A 20,781-nucleotide genomic window follows, 5' to 3' on the forward strand; every position below is an offset into this window, starting at 1 on the left:
ACGTGCCTGTATGACCTCCCTAAAACGCCTTGGGCATGCCCCTTGAAGAGGATGGCGGATGGTCTCCTGAGGGATCTCCTCCCAGACCTGGACTAAAGCATCCGCCAACTCCTGGACAGTCTGTGGTGCAACGTGGCGTTGGTGGATGGAGCGAGACATGATGTCCCAGATATGCTCAATTGGATTCAGGTCTGGGGAACGGGCGGGCCAGTCCATAGCATCAATGCCTTCCTCTTGCAGGAACTGCTGACACACTCCAGCCACATGAGGTCTAGCATTGTCTTGCATTAGGAGGAACCCAGGGCCAACCGCACCAGCATATGGTCTCACAAGGGGTCTGAGGATCTCATCTCGGTACCTAATGGCAGTCAGGCTACCTCTGGCGAGCACATGGAGGGCTGTGCGGCCTACCAAAGAAATGCCACCCCACACCATGACTGACCCACCGCCAAACCGGTCATGCTGGAGGATGTTGCAGGCAGCAGAACGTTCCCCACGGCGTCTCCAGACTCTGTCACGTCTGTCACGTGCTCAGTGTGAACCTGCTTTCATCTGTGAAGAGCACAGGGCACCAGTGGCGAATTTGCCAATCTTGGTGTTCTCTGGCAAATGCCAAACGTCCTGCATGGTGTTGGTCTGTAAGCACAACCCCCACCTGTGGACGTCGGGCCCTCATACCACCCTCATGGAGTCTGTTTCTGACCGTTTGAGCAGACACATGCACATTTGTGGCCTGCTGGAGGTCATTTTGGAGGGCTCTGGCAGTGCTTCTCCTGCTCCTTCTTGCACAAAGGCGGAGGTAGCGGTCCTGCTGCTGGGTTGTTGCCCTCCTACGGCCTCCTCCACGTCTCCTGATGTACTGGCCTGTCTCCTGGTAGCGCCTCCATGCTCTGGACACTACGCTGACAGACACAGCAAACCTTCTTGCCACAGCTCGCATTGATGTGCCATCCTGGATGAGCTGCACTACCTGAGCCACTTGTGTGGGTTGTAGACTCCGTCTCATGCTACCACTAGAGTGAAAGCACCGCCAGCATTCAAAAGTGACCAAAACATCAGCCAGGAAGCATAGGAACTGAGAAGTGGTCTGTGTCACCACCTGCAGAACCACTCCTTTATTGGGGGTGTCTTGCTAATTGCCTATAATTTCCACCTGTTGTCTATTCCATTTGCACAACAGCATGTGAAATGTATTGTCAATCAGTGTTGCTTCCTAAGTGGACAGTTTGATTTCACAGAAGTGTGATTGACTTGGAGTTACATTGTGTTGTTTAAGTGTTCCCTTTATTTTTTTGAGCAGTGTATATATACATATATCTGTCCAGGAAGGGACAGGTGATTGTTATACATTATACAATACAGATCACTTGGGGAATAACCTACTGAACTGTGTCCTGCTCATACAGATACAGATTAGAAGGATGTGACCCAGCATAATATGAATTGGTTATGAAGGGAATTGTTCAGTTACTGTAAGTGCACCTGTTTACCACTGGTACATTATGGACCTCCTCCAAACTGTGTTTTGTACCCTGCTATCTAAGCAGAACTGTTGCACTATAGCTGCAGCTAAACCCACAACACCAATATAGAGTGTGACCTTACTGGCTTCCTTATCGTTACTTCATTGGAGGGGTTAAAACGCTGCTGTGCATTTGTGAAAATGGCAGTGTGGGATGAAAAGTGTGGTCCTGATATTGAAAAAGGAACGGGGTAATGCAAATCGTGCCGAGCTGTAGCAGAATACATTATTCTTAGCCACTTCATGTTGCTGTGGAAACTGTTTAAGAGTCAGTAGGTCTGTGTGTGGAGGGTGTGCAGATGAATGTGTATGTGTGTGTTTGCATGCATGTGTGTGCATGTGGTCGTGCGTGCATGCTTGTGTGCCTGTGTGTGTGTGTGTGTGTGTGTGTGTGTGTGTGTGTGTGTGTGTGTGTGTGTGTGTGTGTGTGTGTGTGTGTGTGTGTGTGTGTGTGTGTGTGTGTGTGTGTGTGTGTGTGTGTGTGTGTGTGTGCCTATGTGTCAGTGCTTATGTGTGGTTATGGATAAGTATATGTTTGTGTTTTGTCAATCCATCCAAGGGTAGCACTACCCTAGAGTGATGTCTTTTGACAGGTTAATTTTAAAAACAGATGAACAGACATCCAGTGAGATACACAGTGGGAGAGAGAGGGATGAAAAAGTAATGGTGATGAGAGAAGAGGGAGGCAGATTATGAGGGAGAGAGAGAGAGAAAGAGAGAGACAGGGGTGGAGGTAGTGAGGGAGTGGGATGTGGCCAGACAGAGGGTGGGAGATACAGAAAGAGAGAGAGAGAGAGAGATAGTGATAGTGGTGTGTTTATATACATTGCTACGGGGGTTGGGTGGGTATGAAGCGGTCTTTGTGATGTGCAATGAATCGGCTCTCTTAATGAAAGTACCGGCTGCTGGTTGGACATTGTCCCGGACACACTGTCACGGCTCCTCCTCTGCAGTGCAGGGGCGGTTCCTCCTGCAGGCAGAGGAGGGTCGTTAGTGATTGGAGCTGGCGTCATTGGAGCCACCTGGGCTCAAAGTATTTAAAACTGCTTCACTAACCACTCTCTCTCTCTCTCCCTGCTCCTCCAGGTATGATCCTGTTTTGTTTGTTCCTTTGTAGGTTTACTTAGTTTCCACTCAGTCATGTTCACACACACAGATTCATGCATCCATGCACCTTACATTCACCCTACATTATGACATTTCCATACCTCATTCCTTTTTCTTTGGTTAAAGTTAATAGTTTTTTGGTTTATAATAAAGATGCTTTTGATTGGCCCATACCTGTTGTCCATGTCCCCTCATTTTTGCCACAGGCTATGAGCCGGCCTGTGACACACACGCACGCACAAACCCAAACATGCACACACGCAGTGCTCCCTCTCCTCTCCAGGCTCATATCATTACCCATCATTACACCCCCATTTGGCATCAGCCGGCCAGATCGATCTCGCCTGATAACTCTGTCTCACTTCGGACCGGCCTATCTATCTCTATATTTATTTCAACCTCTCTCTGTCTCTCTCCCGCTCCGTCTTCCTCACATCTCTTCCATATCTTTCTTTTTCCCTCATCTCCAACATCTGACTCACGTCCTCTCATGTCTCTATCTCAATCCCTCTCATATTTCTGTCTCACGCTCTCATCATGTATCTCTCCCCCCATTTCATTATCTCTTCTATCTTAATTGTTTTTACGACACATCTCTTCCCTCTCTTAGTCCCAGTCCCTCTCATATTTATCTGTAGCTCACTACTGTCTTGTATGGGTCTGACCTGTCCTCTGTCATATACTCTCACAGTCATGTCTCTGCTTCACACTCCCCATATCAATCTATTGTACATGTTCTCTTATCTCTGTTACAGTGCATTCAGAAAGTATTCAGACCCGTCAGTTTTTCCACATTTTGTTACGTTACAGCCTTATTCTAAAATGAATGAAATAGTTTTTGTTTTCACAGAATACCCCATAATGACAAAGCAAAAACAGGTTTTTAGAAATTTTTGCAAATGTATACAAAAATAAAATAATACATTTCAAATTTACATAAGTATTCAGACCCTTTACTCAGTACTTTGTTGAAGCACCTTTGGCAGCGATTATAGCCTCGAGTCGTCTTGGGTACGGCGCTACAAGCTTGGCACACCTGTATTTGGGGTGTTTCTCCCATTCTCTGAAGATCCTCTCAAACTCTATCAGGTTGGATTGGGAGTGTTGCTGTACAGCTATTTTCAGGTCTCTCCAGAGGTGTTGGATCGGGTTCAAGTCCGGGCTCTGGCTGGGCCACTCAAGGACATTCAGAGACTTATCCGAAGCCACTACTGCATTGTCTTGGCTGTGTGCTTAGGGTCGTTGTCCTGTTGGAAGGTGAACCTTCGCCCCAGTCTGAGGTCCTGAGCACTCTGGAGCAGGATTTCATCCCAATAGCATGATGCTGCCATCCCCTTGCTTCACAGTAGGGATGGTGCAAGAATCCCTCCAGAAGTGACGCTTGGCATTCAGGCCAAAGAGTTCAATCCTGGTTACATTAGACCGGAGAATCTTGTTTCTCATGGTCCGAGAGTCCTTAAGTGTCTTTTGGCAAACTCCAAGCGGGCTGTCATGTGCCTTTTACTGAGGAGTGGCTTCCATCTGAACACTCTACCATAAATGCCTGATTGGTGGAGTGTTGCAAAGATGGTTGTCCTTCTGGAAGGTTCTCCCATCTCCACAGAGGAACTCTGGAGCTCTGTCAGAGTGACCATCAGGTTCTTGGTCACCTCCCTGACCAAGGTCCTTCTCCCCCGATTGCTCTGTTTGGACGGGCAGCCAGATCTAGGAAGAGTCTTGGTGGTTCCAAACGTCTTCCATTTAAAAATTATGGAGGCCACTGTGTTATTGGGTACCTTCAATGCTGCAGAAATGTTTTGGTACCCTTCCCCAGATCTGTGCCTTGAAGCAATCCTGTCTTGGAGCTCTACGGACAATTCCTTTGACCTCATGGCTTGGTTTTTGCTATGACATTCACTGTCAACTGTGGTGTGTGCCTTTCCAAATCATGTCCAATCAATTGAATTTACCACAGGTTGACTCCAATCAAGTTGTAGAAACATCTCAAGGATGATCAATGGAAACAGGATGGACCTGAGCTGAACTTCGAGTCTCATAGTAAATGGTCTAAATACTTATGTAAATGAGGTATTTCTGTGATTTATTTTTAATAGATTTGCAAACATTTCTAACAACCTGTTTTTTCTTTGTCATTATGGGGTATTGTGTGTAGATTAATGAGGAAAAGAAAATATTGAATCCATTTTAGAATAAGGCTGTAACATAACAACATGTGGAAAAAGGGAAGGGGTCTGAATACTTTCTGAATGTTCATTCTCTCTCTAGTTTTCAGTTCATCTCATCCCTTTGTCTAGCTCACACTCCATATCTCTCTATGGCATTTTGTCATAATCTCTATCTCACACTCCCTGATTTCATAAAAATCTCTCATTCTCCTCTCTATTTCTCTCTCACAGTAAGTCAACTCCACTTACATCTTAACCACTGATGTCACTGAAGTTTTAGGCCATCTGAACATCAACAAGACATTTTAGAAAAAACACTTATGAAAGAAAGGTTAATGAAGGTAATTGGTATAAAGTACAGATAATTTGAACATAATGACTAAGTGCACACAAGGGTTACGTTAATGCTAATTAGCTATTTAAGAAAGCTAATTTAGTTTTGTTTTGTTGCTTATGTTTTTAATATGTACGTCTCTGAGGACTGTGCCTATGGTGGTCTGAAAGAGATCCTATTAAATTATCAACAACAATGTCTCTCCATGTCACTCTCATACCACCCTGTTTCACCAGTCGTTGAACTTCTCCTCTCATGACTCACCACCACTCTTTAAGTCCCCTGCTCCTACCCTCCTCTCCTCCTCATCTCTTCCTCTGCCCTCTTTCTCTCCAGAGAAAGATGGTCTTTGTCAGATGGTGAAGATCAAGGCTGGGCTCAGCAGTCATTCAGGGGCAGAGTGAGCAAAAAAGGTCAGATGAGAGAGAGAAAGAGGGGGGGAGCGAGAGAGAGCAAGAGAGAGAGAGAGGTGGGAAGAGAGAGAGAGAGGACAATAGAGAGAGACAGTGACAGAGGTGGGAAGAGAGAGAGAGAGAGAGAGAGAGAGAGAGAGAGGACAATAGAGAGTGACAGAGCGAGAGAGAGACACACTTGGGGAAGGGAGGAGAGAGAGAAAGACGAGCCAGGGAATATCATTCACACTGATCTCATTTGGAGACTCGATAACACGATCCGAAAGAGGAAAGATCAATCTGGCCTCTCTCTCTTGGTTTAATTCTCTCTCCCTCACTGTCCCTCTGCTTATTTATGTGTCTCAATCTAACAACGCTCTTATTTGTGTATGTAGCCCATTGATTCTAATTGAATTTGGATGGAGTGGGCCCTTCAGACAATTGTCTGCAGCGAAGCCCACTGATGGATTCTGGGCTTCTCCTCCAGTCATTGCAGATTAATAATGGGAGGTGGAGGATATGCTGGACGGAGCAGGGCAGAGATCAATTCCTCAATAATCCCATATTTACACATCCTCATGTGGAGAGAGAGATTGAGTTAGGGAGAGGAGGGGAGAGAGAAGGGGAGAGGGGAGAGGGGAGGAGAAGAGAGGAGGGGAGAGGAGGGGCAGTAACTACTAATTAGCATCATGAGCACCAAGATCTCTAATGTAAAGCCTTATTTATAACGCTTCCCCTGGGAAGAAGTAGAGGGGGCGGGAGATGAGTGAGATGTAATACTAATGATACAGTGGGTATCATAAGTATTCACCCCCCTTGGATTTTTTCACATTTTGTTGCATTACGAAGCGGGATTTAAATACATTTAATTGTGATTTTTTTTTGGTCACTGATCTACACAAAATACTACACATTTTTACAAATTAATACAAATTAAATACCTAAAATATAGTTGTTGCATAATTATTCACCCCTTTGTTTAGGCAAGCCTAAATTAGTTCAGGAGTAAAACTTCAACAAATCACATAAGTTACATGGACTCACTCTGGGTGAAATAATAGTGGTTCACATGATTTTTGAATGACTACCCCTTCTTCTGTCCCTCATACATACAACATCTGTAAGGTCCCTCAGTCGAGTATTGAATTTCAAGCACATATTCAACTACAAAAACCAGAGAGCTTTTCGAAAACCTCATAAAGAAAGGCAGTGATTGGTAGATAGGTAACAATAACAAATCAGACATTGCAAATCTCTTTGAGCATGGTCAAGTTAATAATTATGCTGTGAATTTATGTATTAAACCACCCAGACACATGAAAGATACAGTCATCCTTCTGAACTGAGCTGCAGGACATTTGGGATTTTAAAACAGCTACAGAGTTCAATGGCTGATGGGAGAAAACTGAAGATGGATCAACAACATTGTAGTGACTCCACAATAATGACCTAAATTACAGTGAAAATAGGAATACAAATATTCAGAATACAAATATTCAGAATCCTACATCCTGTATGCAACAAGGCACAAAAGTAATACTGAAAAAGAAAAACATGGCAAAGGAATACACTTTTTGACCTAAAAACGAAACCTTATGTTTGGAGCAAATCCAACACAACACACCACTGAGTAACCGCCTCCTTATTTTCAAGCATGGTGGTCGTTGCATCATGGTATTGGCTTGACATCGGCAAAAACTGGGGAGATTTACAGGATAAAAATAAATGAGATGGAGCTAAGTACAGACAAAATCCTAGAGGATTTTACACCAGACACTGCTTTACACCAGACACTAGGAGAGGAATTCACCTTTCAGCAGGACAATAACCTACAACACAGGCCAGATCTACACTGGAGTTGCATACCAAGAAGACAGTGAATTTTCCTGAGTGGCCAACTTACACTTTTGACTTAAATCTACTTGAAAATCTATGGCAAGACTTTAAAATTGCTGTCTAGCCATGATCCCCAACACCTTGACAGATCTTGAATCATTCTTGAAAGAATAATGGACAAATGTTGCACAATCCAGTTATGCAAAGCTCTCAGAGACGTACCTAACAAGACTCACAACTGTAGTCACTGCCAATGGTGTTTCTAACATGTGTTGACTCGGGGGTGAATACTTATCTAATCAAGGTCTATTAGTGCTTTATGTGTAATTCATTAAAAAAAATAAAAAATCTTCCACTTTGACATTACAGAGTATTTTGTTAATAAAAAATGACTATTAGATCTATTTTAATCCCACTTTGTAACACAATGAAATGTGAAGAAATCCAAGGGGGGTGTATGATAATACGTATGATATTTATGATAATACTTAACAGTAACTACTCTCCAACTAACATGAAACTGTAGTGACATGACTTTGGCTATTAAAGGTATCATTTCCTGGAATGCTGCTCTGAAGTGTCTTGACAGTACATTCGGTTTGACACATCGTGCTTGCAAGGTCAGTGTTGTGACACTAGAGCCTGAGGAGGTTGCTAGGCATGTTGTTCTGTCATGTGGATCATCACGATTCTCTCCTCTCATGTCAAAACACTGTTGAATCATCATATCACATTCGCCAGGAATGATGTCATGTGGATAAAGTAGCCTCTGCATATGCCAACTCCATTACCAGCTAGTGAGATAGATACGGCCCTGTCGTTGCTATTGGCTGTGTCTGAAATGGCACCCTATTCACTATGTAGTGCACTACTTTTGACCTTGGCCGTTGCCATTGTCTGCATCTTAAATGCACCCTATTCCCTATGTAGTGCACAACTTTTGACCAGGGCTCTATATAGGGAATAGGGTGCCGTTTGAGACGCAGACATTGTCTCCTGGCCAGATCTTCTCTTCTGTAGTGTGTGTGTGAAGCAGCAGTGTCCCTGGCGCACAGCTCTAAGCTCCTGACTGACTCCCTGCAGGCTAACTCCACTGACTGGAGATCAGGCCATATCAGTATGTGTGAAAGGTACAGCGGGATCTGAGCACCGGATCCTATTTCAGCTGATCCAGCACACTGAGAGGAGGCTGCTGCCAACGACTCTCTCTTTCACAAAGTTTGTGTCGTTTGTGTGTGTGTGGAAACCCCCCCAAAAAAACAGAAAAAACGAGAGAGGAGAGAGACAAAGACAGAGAGAGAGAGAGAGAGAGAGAGAGAGAGAGAGAGAGAGAGAGAGAGAGGGGTAGAGAGAGAGAGAGAGAGAGAATGAGTGAGTGAGTGAGTATAAGAGATGGAGCATTTGTTTGCCCTGCTCACTCAGATGTGCTAGTGTGGGCGTGCATTAACATCTATGTGGGCCGTGGGGGGGATGAATATGCAAAACTGTTCGAACAAAGGCTGATAACTCCGGAACTGCAAAACAAAAGACATTACCTTTCTTTGACTCTGGTGCAAACTAAGCACACTTTTTTGTTACTGTTTGGTCTGGCTTGAGCAGTTGGCAGACTAAACTCTAAACCCCAGTGAGGGGCTCCTCTGGAAACCACAATGAAATGGGCACTGAAGGCAAAGTTGCTTACGTTCATTCCACTCTCTATTCTCTTTCCCTTGTGTAGGAGCTCTCACCTCAGTCTTTTCACTTCAGTGAGAAAAGGGGAAAGAAAAGAGGGCGAGTGCTTAACCAAGACCCCCAACACACTACAATGTCGTTCAGGCCTCCTGAATAACATTCCTCTCACATTTGACAAGTCAATCAAGTGTCATGGAAGATCAGCGTAAAAAATGTGAAGGTTATTTCCGATTGAGCCGACATAGTATGCAGCATTTACCGGGAATGCCTTTAAATTTCTATCAAGATATAAGGCGGATACTTCTGCGATATGGATTGAATCTAGCCCCTAGTCTTTTTTCTCGCTGGTTACATGGACAGACTTGCCTTTTGACATGGCATGATTCAATCATTCAGCGAGAAATAAAGATGCTGTTAGATTCCAATGGAGCAGACCGCTAAAATACCTATGTGCACGTGGAATTAGGCCTAAACATTTTTGATTTTATCTGTTTATTTGTTCAAATGTGGGACGATGTCCGGCCATCATAAGAGAATGGAAGTTATAATGTAGTTTTGAGTTGGCTGATTGGCTGACCGCAGATTAGTCTGGGGCACACCTTTCATCTGATAGAACCACTGCCAAATTTTTCAAACATGTCTGGTAAATTATTGGGGTGCCGTAGAGCGCTCGGGAGCCCATAAAAACTATCAATCGCAATTGGGAGAAGTGCTAACATGTTGAGGGCTGAGACTTAATGTTTTCCCCAAAATGTAATCGATTTGTCTGTGATTTGAGAAATGCTCATCAGGTGCCTGCAGACAGGGCAAAAATTGTGTAATGTCTAGCCACCCTTACGGACATTGCTTATTATGGTGATACAAGTACTTCTCTCTGAGTGATTCCTTCCCTCCTTCTCTTGACTGGAGCCTTCTGTGATTCTCATAACTCTCAGAGGTAATATCAAGAGCTGTATTGTATTTCATGTATGTATGCGTTGGATATTTACCATACATGTGGAATGATGATAATGTGGAGGCAGGTGTGATTTGGGAACACATGTTAAGCATCTCTCTGTTCTTTTACGTTCCAGGAGGATTATAGCGCCGGAAGCAACAAGCACAACTCAATGCATCCACGTTTTCTTGGAAAGTGAAGAGTGTTTATTGAAATTGAAATGATAATTTGTCTGTGTATGAGCATGCTCCATCTGAGCTCCTGTCTGAGCAGTGCAGTCTGTTCCATAGAGCTCCACCTAGTGGTGGAATACCAGAGGGCAGAAGCCCAAACCCTGGGTTGTATACATTGGTGCACACCATAACAAAATGTAGCAAATAAGTTTTGCAATAGAAAATGTCATATTGGACAAGTTCAGGAATATGACCCTGGTTCACTTCCATAGGTTAGCATGGACGCATGTTGGCCACATCATAAACACACAAAGAGACTGCAGAGGAAGTTCAGTGGAACTCAGTGTGATGCTGCCATACCCACACTACAACCACCTTTAACAGGGATTTCACTCCTTCAATGGAGGTTTGAGAGGGGAGAAAAAACCCTGATTTGTTTCAATTTCTGGGTGAGTTTTCCGTTGAATATGTGTGCTCATTTGTGTGCATGCCAGCGTGCAAATTAGTTTGTATACATGCATGTATTTTTGTGAATATGCGTGTGTGTCAAAGTGTGTATCTTCTGTTTCCGCTATGGGGGTGAGGAAGGTTGTTGGCAGTAAAGGGATTAGAAAAGTCCGATTTTAAACTTCTTCATGTTTACAGTCAGTTTGATCAATGTCTGCAGCAGCTCCAGCTAGCTGGAGGGCAATGTGAACCACTGATAGATGAATTCCTGTGTGTGAGCCATGGACGGATGTGTAGGTGTGTAGTGATGTAGTGAGGGAGCATACGAGTGTGTGTGTGTGTGTGTGTGTGGGATTGTGTTCATGTGTGTGTGTGTGTGTGTGTGTGATTGTGTTCACGTCTGTGGTGTGTGTGTGTGTGTGTGTGTGTGTGTGTGTGTGTGTGTGTGTGTGTGTGTGTGTGTGTGTGTGTGTGTGTGTGTGTGTGTGTGTGTGTGTGTGTGTGTGTGTGTGTGTGCATGCGTGCATGTATGTGTGTGTGTGTGTGCATGTACTGTATGTGTGCCTGCATGAAAATGTGTGCATGTGTGTGTGTGTGTGTGTGTGTGTGTGTGTGCAAACTGTATGTATGTGTCCCTCCTAGTGTGTGAGTTTTCACTGCAGTGGCTGCATATCTGCCAGCTAGTGTGTGAGTTTCGTGCAGGGCGCTGCCGCAGGGTGGCGTGCAGGGCTGCATTCTGCCAGCTAGTGTGTGAGTTCTCCTGCGTGGCCACGCCGCGGTGGCCGCAGTGGCTGCATATCTGCCAGCTAGTGTGTGAGCCTGCGTGGCGTCTGCCAGCGGGGGCCTGCAGTGGCTGCATATCTGCCAGCTAGGTGTGGCGTGCAGGGCTGCTTCTGCCAGCAGGGGGCGTGCAGTGGCTGCATATCTGCCAGCTAGTGTGTGAGTTTTCAGTGCAGTGGCTGCATATCTGCCAGCTAGTGTGTGAGTTTTCAGTGCAGTGGCTGCATATCTGCTAGCTAGTGTGTGAGTTTTCACTGCAGTGGCTGCATATCTGCCAGCTAATGTGTGAGTTTTCAGTGCAGTGGCTGCATATCTGCCAGCTAGTGTGTGAGTTTTCACTGCAGTGGCTGTATATCTGCCAGCTAGTGTGTGAGTTTTCAGTGCAGTGGCTGCATATCTGCCAGCTAGTGTGTGAGTTTTCACTGCAGTGGCTGCATATCTGCCAGCTAATGTGTGAGTTTTCAGTGCAGTGGCTGCATATCTGCCAGCTAATGTGTGAGTTTTCACTGCATTGGCTGCATATCTGCCAGCTAATGTGCGAGTTTTCACTGCAGTGGCTGTATATCTGCCAGCTAGTGTGTGAGTTTTCAGTGCAGTGGCTGCATATCTGCCAGCTAGTGTGTGAGTTTTCACTGCAGTGGCTGCATATCTGCCAGCTAATGTGTGAGTTTTCAGTGCAGTGGCTGCATATCTGCCAGCTAATGTGTGAGTTTTCAGTGCAGTGGCTGCATATCTGCCAGCTAGTGTGTGAGTTTTCACTGCAGTGGCTGCATATCTGCCAGCTAATGTGTGAGTTTTCAGTGCAGTGGCTGCATATCTGCCAGCTAGTGTGTGAGTTCTCACTGCAGTAGCTGCATATCTGCCAGCTAATGTGTGAGTTTTCAGTGCAGTGGCTGCATATCTGCCAGCTAATGTGTGAGTTTTCAGTGCAGTGGCTGCATATCTGCCAGCTAGTGTGTGGGCTGTGCAGCTATTCACTGGTCAACTCACACATCCAAAGCCCTCTAATTAGTATCTTCTTACTTAGAGGGCTTACAGTGGAAAATTAACGAAGACATGTCAGGCACCCATCAGCCAGTCCCTGGTCAAAAGTAGTGCACCTTACAGGTATTAGGGGCCATATGGGACTCCACAGCCGTGTGCAGTAAGGCTTTTAAAGCTCCATGAATCGGATTAATAAAACTCTTTTGATGCTCCACTGCTGATGTTCAGATAAGTGTTCTAGTGGACTGATCAGAGACTGATTTTTTTCATTATGCCTCATTGTAACTGAATTTATGTCCCTTTTGATTTGGAGGACATCATGGAGGACATCATGGAGGACATCATGGAGGGTGCAGCTAGAGACTGTCTCTGCCTTGATGTTCCTCTGCCTCCACAGCCAGAGACGGACTCTGCCTTGATGTTCCTCTGCCTCCACAGCCAGAGACTGTCTCTGCCTTGATGTTCCTCTGCCTCTACAGCTAGAGACGGTCTCTGCCTTTATGTTCCTCTGCCTCCCCGACTAGAGACTGTCTCTGCCTTGATGTTCCTCTGCCTCCACAGCCAGAGACGGTCTCTGCCTTTATGTTCCTCTGCCTCCCCGGCTAGAGACTGTCTCTGCCATGATGTTCCTCTGCCTCCACAGCTTGAGAATGTCTCTGCCTTGATGTTCCTCTGCCTCCACAGCCAGAGAGTGTCTCTGCCTTGCTGTTCCTCTGCCTCCACAGCCAGCAAGTGTCGCTGCATTGATGTTCCTCTGCCTCCACAGGCTGAGACTGTCTCTGTCTTGATGTTCCTCTGCCACCACGGCTAGAGACAGTCTCTGCCTTGATGTTCCTCTGCCTCCCCGGCTAGAGACAGTCTCTGCCTTGATGTTCCTCTGCCTCCCCGGCTAGAGACTGTCTCTGCTTTGATCTTCCTCTGTCTATAAAGCTAGAGACTGTCCCTGCCTTGATGTTCCTCTGCCTCCACAGCCAGAGACTATCTCTGCCTTGCAGTTCCTCTGCCTCCACAGCTAGAGACTGTCTCTGTCTTGCTGTTCCTCTGCCTCCACAGCCAGAGACTATCTCTGCCTTGATTTTCCTCTGCTTACACAGCGAGAGACTATGTCTGCCTTGTTGGTCCTCTGCCTCCACAGCCAGAGACTGTCTCTTCCTTGATGTCACTCTGCCTCCACAGCCAGAGTGTCTCTGCCTTGCTGTTCCTCTGCCTCCACAGCCAGAGAGTTTCTCTGCCTTGCTGTTCCTCTGCCTCCACAGCCAGAGACTGTCTTTTCCTTGCTGTTCCTCTACCTCCACAGCCAGAGATTGTCTCTGCTTTGATGTTCCTCTGCCTCCACAGCCAGAGGTTGTCTCTGCCTTGCTGTTCCTCTGCATCCACAGCTAGAGACTGTCTCTGCCTTGCTGTTCCTCTGCCTCCACACCCAAAGAGTGTCTCTGTCTTGATGTTCCTCTGCCCCCAAAGCTAGAGACTGTCTTCCCCTTGCTGTTCCTCTGTCTCCACAGCCAGAGACTGTGTCTGCCTTGATGTTCCTCTGCCTCCACAGCTAGAGACGGTCTCTGCCTTGCTGTTCCTCTGCCTCCACAGCCAGAGAGTGTCTCTGCCTTGATGTTCCTCTGCCCCCACAGCTAGGTACAGTCTCTTCCTTGATGTCCCTCTGCCTCCACAGCCAGAGAGTGTCTCTGCCTTGCTGTTCCTCTGCCTCCACAGCCAGAGAGTGTCTCTGCCTTGCTGTCCCTCTGCCTCCACAGCTAGAGACTGTCTCTGTCTTGCTGTCCCTCTGCCTCCACAGCCAGAGAGTGTATCTGCCTTGATGTTCCTCTGCTTCCACAGCTAGAGAGTGTCTCTGCCTTGATGTTCCTCTGCCCCCACAGCTAGAGACTGTCTTCAACTTGCTGTTCCTCTGCCTCCACAGCGAGAGTGTCTCTGCCTTGATGTTCCACTGCCTCCACAGCCAGAGAGTCTCTCTGCCTTGATGTTCCTCTGCCCCCACACCAAGGGACTGTCTCTGCCTTGCTGTTCCTCTGCCTCCACAGCCAGAGAGTGTCTCTGCCTTGATGTTCCTCTGCCTCCACAGCCAGAGAGTGTCTCTGTCTTGCTGTTCCTCTGCCTCCACAGCCAGAGACTGTCTCTGCCTTGATGTTCCTCTGCCTCCAAATCTAGAGACTGTCTCTGCATTGCTCATCCTCTGCCTCCACAGCCAGAGTGTGTCTCTGTCTTGCTGTCCCTCTGCCTCCACAGCCAGAGAGTGTCTCTGCCTTGCTGTTCCTCTGCCTCCACAGCCAGAGAGTGTCTCTGCCTTGATGTTCTTCTGCCTCCACAGCTAGAGACTGTCTCTGCCTTGCTGTGCCTCTGCCTCCACAGCCAGAGAGTGTCTCTGCCTTGATGTTCCTCTGCTTCCACAAATAGAGAGTGTCTCTACCTTGATGTTCCTCTGCCGCCACAGCTAGAACCTGTCTTCGCCTTGATGTTCCTCTGCCCCCACAGCTAGAGACTGTCTCTGTCTTGCTGTCCCTCTGCCTCCACAGCCAGAGAGTGTCTCTGCCTTGATGTTCCTCTGCTTCCACAGCTAGAGAGTGTCTCTGCCTTGATGTTCCTCTGCCCCCACAGCTAGAGACTGTCTTCGCCTTGCTGTTCCTCTGCCTCCACAGCAAGAGAGTGTCTCTGCCTTGATGTTACTCTGCCTCCACAGCTAGAGACTGTGTCTGCCTTGCTGTGCCTCTGCCTCCACAGCCAGAGAGTGTCTCTGCCTTGATGTTCCTCTGCCCCCACACCAAGGGACAGTCTCTGCCTTGATATTCCTCTGCCTCCACAGCCAGAGAGTGTCTCTGCCTTGATGTTCCTCTGCCCCCACACCAAGAGACTGTCTCTGTCTTGCTGTCCCTCTGCCTCCACAGCCAGAGAGTGTCTCTGCCTTGATGTTCCTCTGCTTCCACAGCTAGAGAGTGTCTCTGCCTTGATGTTCCTCTGCCCCCACACCAAGGGACAGTCTCTGCCTTGATGTTCCTCTGCCTCCACAGCCAGAGAGTGTCTCTCCCTTGATGTTCCTCTGCCTCCACAGCTAGAGACTGTCTCTGTCTTGCTGTCCCTCTGCCTCCACAGCCAGAGACTGTCTCTGCCTTGCTGTTCCTCTGAATCCACAGCTAGAGACTGTCTCTGTATTGCTGTTCCTCTGCCTCCACACCCAGAGAGTGTCTCTGTCTTGATGTTCCTCTGCCCCCAAACCTAGAGACTGTCTTCCCCTTGCTGTTCCTCTGTCTCCACAGCCAGAGACTGTCTCTGCCTTGATGTTCCTCTGCCTCCACAGCTAGAGACGGTCTCTGCCATGCTGTTCCTCTGCCTCCACAGCCAGAGAGTGTCTCTGTCTTGATGTTCCTCTGCCCCCACACCAAGGGACAGTCTCTGCCTTGATGTTCCTCTGCCTCCACAGCCAGAGAGTGTCTCTGCCTTGATGTTCCTCTGCCTCCACAGCTAGAGACTGTCTCTGTCTTGCTGTCCCTCTGCCTCCACAGCCAGAGACTGTCTCTGCCTTGCTGTTCCTCTGCTTCCACAGCTAGAGAGTGTCTCTGCCTTGATGTTCCTCTGCCCCCACACCAAGGGACAGTCTCTGCCTTGATGTTCCTCTGCCTCCACAGCCAGAGAGTGTCTCTGCCTTGATGTTCCTCTGCCTCCACAGCTAGAGACTGTCTCTGTCTTGCTGTCCCTCTGCCTCCACAGCCAGAGACTGTCTCTGCCTTGCTGTTCCTCTGCATCCACAGCTAGAGACTGTCTCTGTATTGCTGTTCCTCTGCCTCCACACCCAGAGAGTGTCTCTGTCTTGATGTTCCTCTGCCCCCAAAGCTAGAGACTGTCTTCCCCTTGCTGTTCCTCTGTCTCCACAGCCAGAGACTGTCTCTGCCTTGATGTTCCTCTGCCCCCACAGCTAGAGACTGTCTTCAACTTGCTGTTCCTCTGCCTCCACAGCGAGAGTGTCTCTGCCTTGATGTTCCACTGCCTCCACAGCTAGAGACGTTCTCTGTCTTGCTCATCCTCTGCCTCCACAGCCAGAGAGTCTCTCTGCCTTGATATTCCTCTGCCCCCACACCAAGGGACAGTCTCTGCCTTGATGTTCCTCTGCCTCCTCAGCCTTAGACTGTCTCTGTTTTGATGTTCCTCTGCCTCCACAGCCAGAGACTGTCTCTGCCTTGATGTTCCTCTGCCTCCAAATCTAGAGACTGTCTCTGCCTTGCTCATCCTCTGCCTCCACAGCCAGAGAGTGTCTCTGTCTTGCTGTCCCTCTGCCTCCACAGCCAGAGAGTGTCTCTGCCTTGATGTTCCTCTGCTTCCACAGCTAGAGAGTGTCTCTACCTTGATGTTCCTCTGCCGCCACAGCTAGAGACTGTCTTCGCCTTGCTGTTCCTCTGCCTCCACAGCCAGAGAGTGTCTCTGCCTTGATGTTCTTCTGCCTCCACAGCTAGAGACTGTCTCTGCCTTGCTGTGCCTCTGCCTCCACAGCCAGAGAGTGTCTCTGCCTTGATGTTCCTCTGCTTCCACAGCTAGAGAGTGTCTCTGTCTTGATGTTCCTCTGCACCCAAAGATAGAGACTGTCTTCCCCTTGCTGTCCCTCTGCCTCCACAGCCAGATACTGTGTCTGCCTTGATGTTCCTCTGCCTCCAAATCTAGAGACTGTCTCTGCCTTGCTCATCCTCTGCCTCCACAGCCAGTGAGTGTCTTTGTCTTGCTGTCCCTCTGCCTCCACAGCCAGAGAGTGTCTCTGCCTTGATGTTCCTCTGCTTCCACAGCTAGAGAGTGTCTCTGCCTTGATGTTCCTCTGCCCCCACAGCTAGAGACTGTCTTCGCCTTGCTGTTCCTCTGCCTCCACAGCAAGAGAGTGTCTCTGCCTTGATGTTCCTCTGCCTCCAAAGCTAGAGACTGTGTCTGCCTTGCTGTGCCTCTGCCTAAACAGCCAGAGAGTGTCTCTGCCTTGATGTTCCTCTGCCCCCACACCAAGGGACAGTCTCTGCCTTGATATTCCTCTGCCTCCACAGCCAGAGAGTGTCTCTGCCTTGATGTTCGTCTGCCTCCCCGGCTAGAGACAGTCTCTGCCTTGATGTTCCTCTGCCTCCCCGGCTAGAGACTGCATCTGCTTTGATCTTCCTCTGTCTATAAAGCTAGAGACTGTCCCTGCCTTGATGTTCCTCTGCCTCCACAGCCAGAGACTATCTCTGCCTTGCTGTTCCTCTGCCTCCACAGCCAGAGACTATCTCTGCCTTGATTTCCCTCTGCTTACACAGCGAGAGACTATGTCTGCCTTGTTGGTCCTCTGCCTCCACAGCCAGAGACTGTCTCTTCCTTGATGTCCCTCTGCCTCCACAGCCAGAGTGTCTCTGCCTTGCTGTTCCTCTGCCTCCACAGCCAGAGTGTCTCTGCCTTGCTGTTCCTCTGCCTCCACAGCCAGAGAGTTTCTCTGCCTTGCTGTTCCTCTGCCTCCACAGCCAGAGACTGTCTTTTCCTTGCTGTTCCTCTACCTCCACAGCCAGAGATTGTCTCTGCTTTGATGTTCCTCTGCCTCCACAGCCAGAGACTGTCTCTGCCTTGCTGTTCCTCTGCATCCACAGCTAGAGACTGTCTCTGCCTTGCTGTTCCTCTGCCTCCACACCCAGAGAGTGTCTTTGTCTTGATGTTCCTCTGCCCCCAAAGCTAGAGACTGTCTTCCCCTTGCTGTTCCTCTGCCTCCACAGCCAGAGACAATCTCTGCCTTGATGTTCCTCTGCCTCCACAGCTAGAGACGGTCTCTGCCTTGATGTTCCTCTGCCTCCACAGCCAGAGAGTGTCTCTGCCTTGATGTTCCTCTGCCCCCACAGCTAGGTACAGTCTCTTCCTTGATGTCCCTCTGCCTCCACAGCCAGAGAGTGTCTCTGCCTTGCTGTTCCTCTGCCTCCACAGCTAGAGACTGTCTCTGCCTTGCTCATCCTCTGCCTCCACAGCCAGAGAATGTCTCTGCCTTGATGTCCCTCTGCCTCCACAGCCAGAGTGTCTCTGCCTTGATGTTCCTCTGCTTCCACAGCTAGAGAGTGTCTCTGCCTTGATGTTCCTCTGCCCCCACAGCTAGAGACTGTCTCTGCCTTGCTCATCCTCTGCCTCCACAGCCAGAGAGTCTCTCTGCCTTGATGTTCCTCTGCCCCCACACCAAGGGACAGTCTCTGCCTTGATGTTCCTCTGCCTCCTCAGCCTTAGACTGTCTCTGTTTTGATGTTCCTCTGCCTCCAAAGCTTGAGACTGTCTCTGCCTTGCTGTTCCTCTGCCTCCACAGCCAGAGAGTGTCTCTGCCTTGATGTTCCTCTGCCTTCACAGCCAGAGAGTGTCTCTGTCTTGCTGTTCCTCTGCCACCACAGCCAGAGACTGTCTCTGCCTTGATGTTCCTCTGCCTCCAAATCTAGAGACTGTCTCTGCCTTGCTCATCCTCTGCCTCCACAGTCAGAGAGTGTCTCTGCCTTGATGTTCCTCTGCTTCCACAGCTAGAGAGTGTCTCTACATTGATGTTCCTCTGCCTCCACAGCCAGAGAGTGTCTCTGCCTTGATGTTCTTCTGCCTCCACAGCTAGAGACTGTCTCTGCCTTGCTGTGCCTCTGCCTCCACAGCCAGAGAGTGTCTCTGCCATGATGTGCCTCTGCCCCCACACCAAGGGACAGTCTCTGTCTTGCTGTCCCTCTGCCTCCACAGCCAGAGAGTGTCTCTGCCTTGATGTTCCTCTGCCCCCACAGCTAGGTACAGTCTCTTCCTTGATGTCCCTCTGCCTCCACAGCCAGAGAGTGTCTCTGCCTTGCTGTTCCTCTGCCTCCACAGCTAGAGACTGTCTCTGCCTTGCTCATCCTCTGCCTCCACAGCCAGAGAATGTCTCTGCCTTGATGTCCCTCTGCCTCCACAGCCAGAGTGTCTCTGCCTTGATGTTCCTCTGCTTCCACAGCTAGAGAGTGTCTCTGCCTTGATGTTCCTCTGCCCCCACAGCTAGAGAATGTCTCTGCCTTGCTCATCCTCTGCCTCCACAGCCAGAGAGTCTCTCTGCCTTGATGTTCCTCTGCCCCCACACCAAGGGACAGTCTCTGCCTTGATGTTCCTCTGCCTCCTCAGCCTTAGACTGTCTCTGTTTTGATGTTCCTCTGCCTCCAAAGCTTGAGACTGTCTCTGCCTTGCTGTTCCTCTGCCTCCACAGCCAGAGAGTGTCTCTGCCTTGATGTTCCTCTGCCTTCACAGCCAGAGAGTGTCTCTGTCTTGCTGTTCCTCTGCCACCACAGCCAGAGACTGTCTCTGCCTTGATGTTCCTCTGCCTCCAAATCTAGAGACTGTCTCTGCCTTGCTCATCCTCTGCCTCCACAGCCAGAGAGTGTCTCTGCCTTGATGTTCCTCTGCTTCCACAGCTAGAGAGTGTCTCTACATTGATGTTCCTCTGCCTCCACAGCCAGAGAGTGTCTCTGCCTTGATGTTCTTCTGCCTCCACAGCTAGAGACTGTCTCTGCCTTGCTGTGCCTCTGCCTCCACAGCCAGAGAGTGTCTCTGCCTTGATGTGCCTCTGCCCCCACACCAAGGGACAGTCTCTGTCTTGCTGTCCCTCTGCCTCCACAGCCAGAGAGTGTCTCTGCCTTGATGTTCCTCTGCTTCCACAGCTAGAGAGTGTATCTGTCTTGATGTTCCTCTGCACCCAAAGCTAGAGACTGTCTTCCCCTTGCTGTCCCTCTGCCTCCACAGCCAGATACTGTCTCTGCCTTGATGTTCCTCTGCCTCCAAATCTAGAGACTGTCTCTGCCTTGCTCATCCTCTGCCTCCACAGCCAGAGAGTGTCTTTGTCTTGCTGTCCCTCTGCCTCCACAGCCAGAGTGTCTCTGCCTTGATGTTCCTCTGCTTCCACAGCTAGAGAGTGTCTCTGCCTTGATGTTCCTCTGTCCCCACAGCTAGAGACTGTCTTCGCCTTGCTGTTCCTCTGCCTCCACAGCAAGAGAGTGTCTCTGCCTTGATGTTACTCTGCCTCCACAGCTAGAGACTGTGTCTGCCTTGCTGTGCCTCTGCCTCCACAGCCAGAGAGTGTCTCTGCCTTGATGTTCCTCTGCCCCCACACCAAGGGACAGTCTCTGCCTTGATATTCCTCTGCCTCCACAGCCAGAGAGTGTCTCTGCCTTGATCTTCCTCTGCCTCCACAGCTAGAGAGTGTCTCTGTCTTGATGTTCCTCTGCACCCAAAGCTAGAGACTGTCTTCCCCTTGCTGTCCCTCTGCCTCCACAGCCAGATACTGTCTCTGCCTTGATGTTCCTCTGCCTCCAAATCTAGAGACTGTCTCTGCCTTGCTCATCCTCTGCCTCCACAGCCAGAGAGTGTCTTTGTCTTGCTGTCCCTCTGCCTCCACAGCCAGAGTGTCTCTGCCTTGATGTTCCTCTGCTTCCACAGCTAGAGAGTGTCTCTGCC

The sequence above is a fragment of the Salmo salar genome, chromosome 06 (assembly GCF_965601325.2).
Source record: "Salmo salar chromosome 06, fSalSal1, whole genome shotgun sequence".
Classification (NCBI taxonomy): domain Eukaryota; kingdom Metazoa; phylum Chordata; class Actinopteri; order Salmoniformes; family Salmonidae; genus Salmo; species Salmo salar.